Genomic DNA, 13,056 nt, shown 5'->3' with positions numbered 1-13,056 from the left:
AAAACTTTATTGTACATGCAACCCCTTCATAAAATATTCGTAGTAATACAAAGTCGTGAATGTAGACTTCCATTTTGTAAATTACTACATCTTATCCTTGAGTACTCGGTTTAATCCTTTAAGTTATTCATCATATATTTATGAAATCCAATTTCATAAATATATACTCTAGTAACTATTTACTAAAGTAGTTAGACCTAACATTCTAAATAAGAAACCCATTGAACTTATCTCAAGGGAATATTTTGTATCTCCGTTAAGAGACTATGAATTCAATTTTGAGACTATATGTTCCATCAACATTAAATGTAGTTGTCCAACATACTGAGATTTTGACTGTAACTCTAGATCTCACTCCTAATATATTAAAACAACCTACACCTCATGATCAAGTCTATTATGCTCTCAGAATTAAGAGTTAATACAAATATAAGTCGTGAGTTTATTATTCATTTGACACGTTGGAAGAATAATAAATCTCACATGGTCCAGTTCAATATGTTTTAACTTTTAAAACATATCAACATACCAACTAGAAATTTCCATTTCCATGATCAAGACAAATCATCTTAGTTGATATGTTATAGTCTTCGCAGATGAATTGCCCAATTTCATCACCGACTGCGAACTAGAATTCTAAGTTTACAAAGAACTTGTGATTTATATCTTCTGTGACTTTTCACATAAATCACATACTATGCATCTCATGGACTATATGATAATGTCCCAGTATTCATGTTACCATTATTTTAGATAAAAACAAAATAATTTTATTAAACACAACATTAAATCATACATAATGTCATACATAATAAAATACATAATATCATACAATAGGATTTAAGAGCACACATCCTAACACATCATCCCTTTCACACTTGTTGAGGCAGTACTTTTCTTCTTGTCAATTTGGATCAAATATCTGCTGCTAGTTAATATCAAAATTCAAAGAAAACTATAATTTTTGGCTTTGAGGACGCCTATATCATAGCTTCTTTCGTAGCCCCATACTCAGACTTTGCTAAACTGCTAGCTGCTCCACAAAATATTATGTCTCCCTGCAAATTCTTTGCTTCATAAGCATAAGCACTTGTCCTAGTTCTCTTCCTCCTAACACCAACAATCTTGATGATCAATTGCCACTATCTTGTTGTTGTCTGAGGCGCTGGTTTTGATCTTCTGATCTGCTTGTTAGTGACTAGTTGAGTAGCAAAATAGGCCTTGTACTTGAGCCATTAGTACTACTTCAATAGGATTTGGTTCTTTGCCTTCATGTATAACCGGGTTCATATGTTTCCATATAGCCCATAAATTAATAAAGATCATTTGCATGTATCCCATAGCTTTCTCCTCCTTTGTATTATGTCTAAGTAGCAAGTTTGCAACCCATTGCTGCACTGTAATGTTTTGAAAATCAAAAGAATGGATAGCTAGGCTGCTAGAGTTGAACCGTGCCAGCATGCCCTTGCAAAGGGGCAGTGTAAGAAAAGATGAGTGGAGAATTCTTCCTCTAAATCACACTGAGGGTAGTTAGAATGAGTAGCTATTCTCCTATTTTTCAAAGTTAGCATGGCTGGTAAGCTATCATGCAATAGTCTCCACACAAAATTGCAAATTCTCATAGGCACTTTGATCTTCCAAACTTTTTCCCAAACCCCATTTTGTTGCTTTGACATTGAATTCACCAAAAATTGAATACTTCCATAGGAGTTTATCACTTATTGAACTAGTCTTTGACAAAGGGATTTTTAGAATTTTAGACCATTGGGAGTATGGATACAAATTAAATGTTATATCTGTTTATCTTTTTGTGCATTTTTAGACCTCTTAAACACAACCAGTTTAACCTAGTTATTTAGCCAAGTGATTAACTTAGGTAAATTATACAAATCTAGGTTAACACAAATAAATCATATCATACAAAGCAGCGAAAATATATAGAACACAATGATATGATGACCTAGGAAAACCAAACCGGTAAAAAATCTGGGAAGAATTTAACCTAGTTATCCTCAAGATAAAACTGAATCCACTATGAAAGAATTGAAGTTTACACAATAGCAACTTAGACCACTAACATCCCCTTGCTATCTCGAGTAGGAAACTTACTACCATGACCACGTGATAGCTCCAAGTCCACAGACTTATTCTTTCCTTGATCTGCACTCAACAAATACATTTAAACCTAAAGGTCTTAGAACCTAACACTTTAAAAAAAAAATGTTGCATATAATCAAAAATATTTTATAATTATCTAATTATATATACTAATAAAAGGAAGAAAAAGATTAAAAGGCTGCCTTCTAAGATGGTGGGCCAACCAAAAAAAATGTTAAGTTTAAATATTATATCTAAATATCTAATTATACACCATATCATTTTATATATAATAGATGGGGCTCCTTAAATTACTCCATTATGAGGACAATAAATTTCTCCCATAAACATTTTAAGACAGTAAACTTCTACCTAATATAGAGGATATGCATAAAATGATATAGAGGATTTGCATAGGATTTGTGAAACATAGAGTGGCACAAAAAAGTGGTACAAAGGATTTATATTCTACACATTTTGGTAGCTAAAGTGGTAAAAAAAAAAAAAGTCTTCTCTAACGCCTTTTTGTTATCTATCTATTTATATTCTAATTCTCTTTCTCATATCAGTTACTTATTATTGAAGACAATAATTTTGTCTTCTCTTACACCTTTTCATCTTCTATTCCAATAAACATTTATATGCCTAAACTCAGCTTCTCTTCTATTATTTTTGTAGTTCTTTCTCTCTCATTTCTCAATCACAAACTTTTTTTGCTTAAACGCAAATTCTCTTCTATTTTGTTTGTAGTCTTTTGCTCTCATTCCCTAATCACAAACTTTGTTTTTCCAAAATTTGTCGCAAATTCTCTTCTATTTTCTCATTTTTTTTGAGAAATATTTGACTTCATCATTGAATATGTCAAGTTCTAACTTCCAACTACATGGTCCATTGTAAAACGAAAGAAATTCAGAGACAGATAGAAGCAGAGACACTAGTAACAAGCTGTGGCACAGGTGATTATTTAAAGAATAGTCCAAACTTGAATAATAACAGATATTGACAGCATCACCAACCATAGGAGTTAAAATTCAGCAGAAGACACTATTTCTATCATATAGAAATTAAGGGTAACATTAATAGGGAATTACAGAAACATATAGCAAACTATCAATTGAGAAGGAAAAAGATAGAGAAAAAGGTGGAAGATCAAAAAAATGAGGAGATTTTAAATTAAACAATAATATGGTAAAGCAGAACTAAAAAAAACTATGCAACCAAAATTTGTTGATAAGTAATTCTATTACCGATCAAAACTAGACATTTACACCAAGAAAAATACTCAAAACAGAATCCAGCAATCATACTAATTGAGATCCAACATTTCTACAATCTGTTTTGTTATATACAATTTCGCAACAAGAACCCAAATGAAAAAAAAAAAAAAAAAAAACTAAAATAATGCTCAGAAAAACAGACACTAACAACACAAACCCATTAGTCCCTGTTTGCATGCTAGAAAACACAAAACCCCACCAACCCATCAGATCCAAAGTAGTTAGTTTTCATCAATATGAAAAGGGTTGTTCCTAAAAGTTGTAAAAATCGGAGTCTAAGACAAGGGAAATGAAGAAGAAAAAAAAAAACCCAACAAAGAGAAGGATGAGTGGATGACTTACACTGTTACACACGTAGAGAGAACTCAGTGTAGGTAGAGGAGCACAGCTCTTCAGTTCAAAACCTAAAAAAAAAAATCAAAATGGGTCCTTAGAAAAATGATTGAAGCCAACGCCACATCACAAAACGCAAGAAAATGAAACCCAAACAGGATTCTCATATAGAACAAAAACCCAAAATCTAAAAGTTACTTCATTTTTCTGGAAACCACAATAAAAATATAATTAACCAAATACCCAAATCTATCATTTGGAGAAGAAAAATTAAAATTCTCGCATTTGTTTTAGCAACTTATAAACCCCATACTATCAAATTCAATACAGAATCTCAATCAAAGACACTGTCTTTAAGGTTTACAAACCAAATCGACCAAAAACAAAAGTGATTGACACAAATTTTAGGGATGGATAATACAATCAGTGACAAACTTTTATAAACTTAACTAATCGATTTGCATAAGAAACTGAACAATCAGTGACCAATCACCAAAATACAGAAGAAATTTTAAAAAAATGAAACATACCCTCGTGGAGAAGAGGAAGCACTAGAAGCAATTTTGTATGCACCTTTAGTGGTGCAGGAATAGAATACCCTTGTGGAGAATCCCTCAGGGGAGCAAGACCCATATTGGAAAAAAATTACTGTTAGTCGAAACCCTAAACCCAAAATCGAAACCCTAAACCTAAAATCGAAACCCTACAATCACAAAATCGAAACCCTAAACCTAAAATCAAAACCCTAATCCAAAAATGGAAACCCTAAAACAAAAATCAAAACAATTAATTTAAAAAACTTACTGTTAGTCGGCCCTGTTAGTGTCTTGAGTGAGATTGAGAGTTGGAGAGAGAGAGAGGGAGAGACCCAAGGCAGTGCCGGTGTGTACGATCGGTAGTGGAGATTCGGTGCCTTAGGGGTTTTTTTTTTTTTTTTTTTCCTTTTTTTGAGGGTAAGGCTTTTTGCCACCGCCTCGAACTTCGGTGCGGGTGAGGGTGGAGGCGGTGCCGCGACGCTTGGTCTGGAGGTCAGTGATGATGCCTTGGTGAACAACAGCGCGAGCGGTGTCGGGTGGAGCGGACTTGAGTTCGAGTTGGGTTTCGCCGATTTTGCCGCCGGTGAAGGAGAGGACTGGGATGGTGGCGAGTTCAGAGGTGATCGAGAGTGGTTTGGTTTGGATTTTGAGGGAATTGGGTTCGAAGGGCTTAGACAGAGCAAGGGTCTTTGTAGGGTTTGTAGGGTTTCTTTCTAATTTATAGTAGGGTTTGTAGCCCCGTTTTTTAAAACGCAGCTTCAGGGGTGACTATGGCCGCGTTTTTCAATAAACGCGGCTTTAGGACAGACCTAGAGCTGTGTTTTATAAACGCGGCTTCAAGACATATATTAAAAAAAAAAAAGTTTCAAATGGGTTTGAAGTTGCATTTTAAAAACGCGGCTTCAGCCCATTCTAGAAAAACGCAACTACAGACTTGGGCTTGGGCTGCATTCAACACACGCAGCCATAAATCTGGTGTTGTGGGTGCGTTTCTCAGAAATGTGGCTCAACTAGGGTCTTAGGCCGCATTTTTGCAAACGCGGCTAGAAAAAACACGGCCTAAGACCCGCGTGTTTTGTAGTGCTATTTGCTTTCATTTTTTCAACCTCAAAGACTAACTAATTAATGGTTAAAAAAGGCTAATTATGTTATAGATAACAAAAGTTTTTTTCTTTGTTGGTTAAGATGATTATGAATTTCAGTTTACATTCACTTTTTTCTAAAGGTTGTTGAATGCCATTTTGGCTTTGTAAAGACATTTTTAGATCAAACAACGAGGTGGTCAAGAAGAATTTTAAAAGTGTGCGAACAATTGAAAGAATGTAATTTCATACATAGTTAATTTACGCTAACATAATTAGAAATTGCTTTTTTTGTTGATGAATTTAGAAATTGCTTTTTTACTTATTGCACCTTATAGATTTCTCATCTATGTCATGATATGCAGTACTTTGAATTATTTAAATTTTATGAATTTTAAATTAAAATTTATCGATTAATCAACCATAACTTAACCCTAATCTTGAAGTGTGTTTGTTTCATTAGTGTTAGGAAATGGACGGTTTTTAGGTTAATTAGAAAACCAAAAATTGATCATCTTTGTTTTTTTTTATATATTGTTGATTTATGACATTTGAATTGGATGTTTATTTATGGGTTTTCATTTTTTTTAATGGCCAAAAATATTGAAGGTTGACAACACAACAGTGGTGATGATAATATTTCTCAAATCTCAAGAGCATTGATTCGGTCCCTTCACTAACTCGCCCCTACATGTAAGTTTTTTATTTTTCCTTTTTGTTGTTGTTGTTGTTTTTTTACCCCTTTGAATGAGTTTGCGTAGAATGAATAGTAAGCAATGGTTAATACTGGAGCTAGAAAAAGAAAAAAATTGTTTATAAAATTGACCAACTTGTTGCTAAATCAAAACGTATCTAATCAGATTGTTTAATTTCGATATATGCATGAGAAGCGTGTATTAGAAACAAAGCATTGTACTTGAATAGATGATGGAAATTATTATTACATTTTCTTTATTTTTCTTATTTACTAGATTTTTATTGGTTTAGATTGAACTCACAATTTTATGTAAGCTTTTTTGAGTTAGGAATCTTTTTAACATTGGATTATGACTTATGATATTTCCGACATGTTGCTAACAACATTGGACCTTCAAGATTCAAAGATGAAGCATGAAGTCATAAAGCATGGAATAAAATATTTGACTGAATTTTTAATAATCAATGTAACTTTTTTTTTTTATATCTATTTTTGAATAATTTCATAATTTAATTTATTGCTGTATTATGAGGTTTTTTTTATTTTTTTTATTTTTTTATTTTATAACTTGCAAGAAAATATATTGATATTGATTGCCTTGGAAGCTGTAGAAAATAACGTATTCATCACATTATAAATGTTATATTGAACCCTGAATTTAAATATTCATGAGGTTTAAATTTACTTGAAGAATATTATTTGTTTCCTAATGTTTCAAGTTTTTCATCTTTTGATTTATAGTAAAATTCATGAACATATCTTATCTTGAATAATATTTATAAAATTATTTAAAAGAAATTTAAAGGAATATACAACATCGAATCAGATGAAATTATTCATTATTTTATCTATTATCAATACTTAATACATCGTTTGATCTTTTGATTATTTATTATATTTTATGTGGGTGCCCAAGGACCAAAGATGAAGTTTAAGAGTCGCATTTTGGGGTAACAACACCATGAGCCACAAGCCTGAAGAGGAGGGTTGCTCGGGGAGGTTAAGAGATAAGTCAAAAGGACTCTGAGGTGTACTAAGTGGGAATCAAAGATTGTGGGGGAAGTTTCTAGTTTGAGGTAGCCTGTAGCCTCCGCATTGAATGCACTGTATCTAACCTCCTAACCGCATTAAATGGTGGGCAACAGCTTTATCAGCTGTATTGATGAGGAAGTGACCTGAACAGTGCAAGTCACAGCTAAGCAGACTCCTTCCACCACATTCTTCAAATGGAGAAAAAGACAAGTGTTATGAGGGAAGGCTGGTTACGAAGGGATGGATGGTCAAGATGTGAAGTAGAGGAGAGTATATAAGAAAAAGAAGGTTTTCAAAGAAAAGGATTTGGACAAAAAACAAAAATCATTGCAAAAAGATCATTGAGAGAAGAACATGAATAGAATATTTATCTGTGCAATTTTGGCCTCCTCTGGCAAGCTTGTATTAATGTACTGACTTGCATATTTTATAAAACAAGGCATTTTTCCCTTATTCTCATCCTCGAACTAAGCCCTCTCTTGTTGTTTGATTCCCTCTCGAACAAATTTATTGATTTAGGCCTAAGTTGAACCCTACTAGCTCACTATTCTAAGTGAGTTTCGGCTTACAGAATCTTTGGTCCTTACAATTTAGTAAAATTTACTAATTACACATTGTGTTTACTTTAGGTAATTAAATGTATAATTAATATTTTCTTAAAGCAAATAAAAACTCAAAAAGTTCACACTATTTAATTAATAAATTTAAAGTCACAAAGATTTATATAATTGATAATTCACATAGTTATTGTTTATCAAATAAAATTTATATTTTATAAGTTTATAATTAAAGTCACGCAATGCACGGGTTTTCAACTAGTTCAATATGAAAGAGTAACTACAAATATTCCAAACTCACAAAAATCTAGATCCTCTATGTAACCTTTGCAAACACCCACTTGGCTTTCTACCACAGTACTACAGTAGTCTCAAAATTTTTGGAATCCTTCTACAGTGATTTCTTCCACATGAACCACAACCCCTAATGCACACTAAGCAACCTCCTAACATAACCTAACTCGATCTCTACATGTTGAATTGAGTTAATTTTTAAAAATATCATGAGTGGAGATTTCTTAAGGTGAAGAAGTCATATTGTGTTTTTATTTTATCTTATTTTAGACTAAATTATAAATTATATTCCTAAAGTTTGGGGTGATTTTGGTTATACCATCTAAAGTTTCAGAATGTTCATATACTCCCCTAACATTAGACATCGTTTGGATTTGCTCACTTTCATCGATGTGTCATGCCTAGTTGTTCATTAAGCACTAGATTTTATCAAAACAGTTGCAAACATAAAGGGTACAAAATCAAAACAAATACAAGCATAGAGGGTGTGATCGGGGACTCGGGGTGCTAATCAGGCACTTAATGGACAACTAGACACAATGTACTGGAGGGACGAGCAAGTATAAAAGATACTTAATGTTAGGGGATCATAGCAAGATTTTGACTTTAGAGGGCAAAATAAAAATTATTCCAAATTAGCTCAAGTGGGTATGGACTGAGAGCTTCCGTGAAAGACATTTTTTTGTTAGGTAGCTTCAAATCCTCACAAAGAACTAGGTGTAAACAATATGATTTAAGATTATATTGTCAACTGATTTTTGCTAAATCAAAATCCTAACACAATTTAATATCAATTAAGCACGTTATAAGGCATGGTGCTTACAAAAATGAATTGATGAAACAAGACTATAGGCACAATTGCATGCACACTTTATAAACAAGAATATTGTAGTCACCAAAGTATTTTACATCACCCTGTTTATTTATTTAGTTCTTATTTACACCTCTTAATTCAAATTACAATGACAGAAATGTTTGTTTAATTTACATCACAAAGTTCAAGCTTGATTCAAATTACATAAAAGAATTATATATTTATTTGTTTACATGTCCCAATCCAAATTGCAACCAGCGTTTTTAGAAAAGACCGCTGGGATCAAAATCAGCACCTTTTCCCGCACGTGCAAAAATTGCTGCTGCACGGATTGGTTGCGCATGTGAACGAATCATTTGCCTCCGCGTCTAACGGGGACTAGTCTTCACTGCCTGAAAGACAAGAGTCAATTCCTCCACGTATAAAATAGGATTCAATGCTTTAGAGTATAAATAAATAAAGATTTAGAGAATCCCTTTGGTTTTGGAGAATCAATTTCGTCCAAAAATATATTTCTCATTTTAATTTTAATTTACATTGAATCAGGTTAGGAAAAAAAAATAGTTTGGTTTTGAATTTAGAAACTAATCAATAATCATAGCAAGCATTCTGGACTGCATTAGTTTCATCAAGATTATTATAGTAAAAGAAGAATAACAACACAAATTTGCCCTTACCTCATCATCAGCTTCTTCCGATGAAAATTCGGATTTATTGAGATAAATATGTGGTAATGAGCAATCTTGAGCCGATCTTCCTGCCTGCAGTTCCAAATCAATTCAGCACAACCTTCAATCCTCAATTCTTTTAAAGCATTGAGACCTTGCATCCCCTCTGGTAGCGATGACAACCTAGGGCATTGGACAATCCAAAGCCTCTGCAGAGATTTCAGACTTGGCAGCCATTCCGGCAAGGCCTCCAATTGGTAACAATCAAAAATAAGTAGGCACTGTAAAGTTTTGGCAAGTAATTGGAGCCACTGGGGCAGAACCTCCAAATTCTGGAACGAAATTGATAATTTTCGGAGGCTCAACTTGAGATCCTGATTGTCTTCTCCTTCCCTTAAACAAATAACATCACATTTAGCAAACATCAAGTTCTCTAGGGCAGGTAGGTGTTTGAGAATGAGTGACAAACAGATCAACTTTCACATCCAAAAAAAATCAATGTTCGAAGGTTGGTGAGGTGCCCTTCCATCTCCTCAAACAAGCATTTTAGCCTTGGACACCTGGATATACATAAAAACTGAACAGATTTCAAGCAACCTACTCCATTCTCCAACAAGCATGTATGGTTTGTTGTTACCAACAAATGCGTAAGGCTGATCATGTTCCTTAATCCTACGGGCAACCGTTCAAGGTTGTAACAATCAAGAAGTCGTAAAGTTTGCAAATTGTGCATCTTGCAAATGGAATTTGGAAGTTTCCTAATTTGGAAATTACAAGAAAGGTCAAGAAATCTCAAATGCTTCAAAGTACCAATAGAGCTTGATAACACCTCAAAAGTCGAATTACATAAATTAAGCACTCGCAGGTATTTGAATCTTGAGATGCATGCTTCAACAAAGGACATTGGTGGTTGAATTTGAAAAATAATGGTTCACATTTTACTCAACTTCTTTAAGTGTATGCGGACTTCTTGATCACATTCTGAAAATGACAAATGACAAACTTTTTCACCAATGACAGAATTCTTGGTCATCACTGAAAACTCTCCTTGCATGACTAAGAGTGCAAGATCATGCATTTTAAAGGTATAAAAGGAGAAAATTTTCTCCTCGACATCTTGAAAGAAAGATCTTGACCACAACTCCTTGATATATGAGTTACTGACATCTTCCAACTCTCGATTTTCACATGATTGAAGAATTCCATGTGCCATGCAAAATTGAATCAATTCAGTGTTTTTGAATTCATAAGCCTTTGGAAAAAGAGAACAATATGCAAAGCATTGCTTCAAGTGAAATGGCAATTGATTGTAACTAAGCCTCAACACGGGCAAGATGGCATCCTCCTTTTGTTTTAATTGCCATATCTCATTACCTCTCATGAATTCCCAATAGCTTTGATTGACATTTGCATAAAGAAGGCTGGCTAAAGTCCTCACTGCCAATGGAACCACTTTACACTTTTCGACAATTTCTTTTCCAATTTCTAAAAGGTTTGAATACCATTCTTCTTCTCCCTCCCTAAATACCAATGTGACAAACAAAGAAAAACTATCCTTTGGGGATAGAACCTCTAAATTGTATGTAGGAGCAGTTCCCATAATAGCTGCAACTGAGCCATTCTGTGTGGTCACCAAGATTTTACTTCCTTTGAAACCGCCAATTAACAATTCTTTCAATTTATCCCATTTATCACGATCTTCAATCCAAACATCATCTAGAACAAGTAGAAATTTACCTTCCTTTAAATGATCTCTTTAATTGAATTTGCAACTGATCCACACTTGAAGTCTTACCACTATCATGACCTTCTGCAAATTCAAGGATTTCTTTTATCAGCCTTGTAACATTAAAATCCTCAGACACACATACCCACATCCTCAATTGAAAATGTCCAACTACCCGTTCATCGTTGTACATCAACTTGGCAAGTGTGGTTCTCCCCAAGCCTCCAAACCCAGCAATAGGAATTACAATGACGTTTCTGCCTGCATCTTCTTGCAAAAAAAGACGTATGATATTTTCTTTGTCATCCTCCCTACCAAAGACAGCAGGGGGATTAACAAAGGAGTGGGTGTCCCTCATGGGCATTGTTGTTTCCCTATCTTTAAGTTGTTGAGAAATATTAAATTTATCCTTATCAGCTGCAATATCATCTACGCTCTTCCTTATATCCTTGATTTCATGTGCCATTTTAAAATGGAATGAGATTGGATTAGAACCAGAAAAGAAATAACACACCTTTTTTTAAAGTGCTCCTACTGCTGCATATCTTGCTTACTTCCTTCTGCAGAATTAGGTATTGAAATTCATCCAGCACATTCTCTGCATCATTAAGAATGACTTTGAGCTGTCCTAGCCAATGTTTCAGCCTATGGTCACTTGCTTGCTTCTCCTTAGCATCTAAGAGTATGGCTTTAATGGCTGACACAGTACTCTCAAGCTTTATCAGATCGTTTTGAACGCCCCATGCCGAGTTGATCTCTTGTAAAAGAAGGGATCCAAGCTGTTCCAGGACCTTCCCTGCGACGCCATTGGCTATTTCTGCCATGTTCTCTAGGTGGTGGTATGGAAATGAAGTTGATACTTGATAGTATAATACTCATGTAATTTGATGCCTTTAAAGAAAGATTTTAAATTTCGTTTCGTTCCGGTAGGTAAATCGGTGCATGAAACCCCTTGTTCCGGACCTAAATAAGGAGCTGGCCTTTTTTGTTGCACCTATGCACTTGATCTCGTCAATGGAGGTGAAGAGTTGCTTCACTCTTGACTTGCAGAGAGAAGAATTGGATGCTATGGCAAGAAGGAAGATGCTAAAGAAGTTGAAACAGAGGAGAAGAGAGTTGTTTGAGAGTGTAATGTGAATGATACTTGTGGAAAATAAAAGAAGATACCACAGCCACTTCTAGGCGAGTTGGTAACCGCTTACTTACATAACCTCTAGCTCGGGGGTTCAAGCCCCCGCATTTACCAAGCACAAAAAAAAAAAGAAAAAGTGACAGAGTTAAGGTTAGAGAAGGAACATTGAGAAGTGGGAACAGGAAAGTAAAATTGCAGAGAGTAAAGTTATGGCACAGTAATTACGTGATGCATTGGATAAAGGGTTAAGACTTAAGACTTAGGGTCCATTCGGTTAGAAGAGTAGATAAGTGGGAGGATGAAAAATTGTGAGAGGATGGAAAGTATTTAGTTTTCCCTCGTGTTTTTGGTTGGAGGGGTGGAAAAGTGGGAGGGTGGAAAACTCTTTTGTTTGTTTGGTTGGAGAGAAAAAGAGAAGGATGGAAAATGTAATTTATATAAATTGACTATTATACCCTTGTTACATAATATGTAAGAAATAGATTTATCTGTACCCATTACATACTATAAAATTTATCACATTATATAAATATAAATTTTTATTATTATAATGTAAAAATTATAATATTGTACATATAAATTTAATTGGGTAAAAGATTTTGTAACCAGCAAAAAGGTGGTTACAAAATCAGGTCACGTTGGGAAAAAGAGAGAGAGAGAGAGAGAGAGAGAGAGAGAAGAGAACGTTGAAAAAAAATAGGTGGGAAGAGGGTATTTTTGTAAAAGTGCTACTCTAGCATTTTTGTAAAAGTGCTACTCTCCCCAGATTTTCCTTCCAATTTGGGAGGAAAAAAAATGTGAGTTTGGAGAG

General features: G+C 34.2%; 1 pseudogene; it reads right to left on the bottom strand.

The window, feature by feature from the left end:
* Positions 1 to 4,041: 4,041 nt before the first annotated feature.
* On the bottom strand, positions 4,042 to 11,937 carry LOC142633397 (putative disease resistance protein RGA4; annotated as a pseudogene).
* Positions 11,938 to 13,056: the final 1,119 nt, after the last annotated feature.

This window comes from Castanea sativa, chromosome 1 (genome assembly GCF_040712315.1).
Source record: "Castanea sativa cultivar Marrone di Chiusa Pesio chromosome 1, ASM4071231v1".
NCBI classification, from domain to species: domain Eukaryota; kingdom Viridiplantae; phylum Streptophyta; class Magnoliopsida; order Fagales; family Fagaceae; genus Castanea; species Castanea sativa.
The sequence above is the reverse complement of the archived record's forward strand: the minus strand, read 5'-3'. Positions and strand labels throughout refer to the sequence as shown.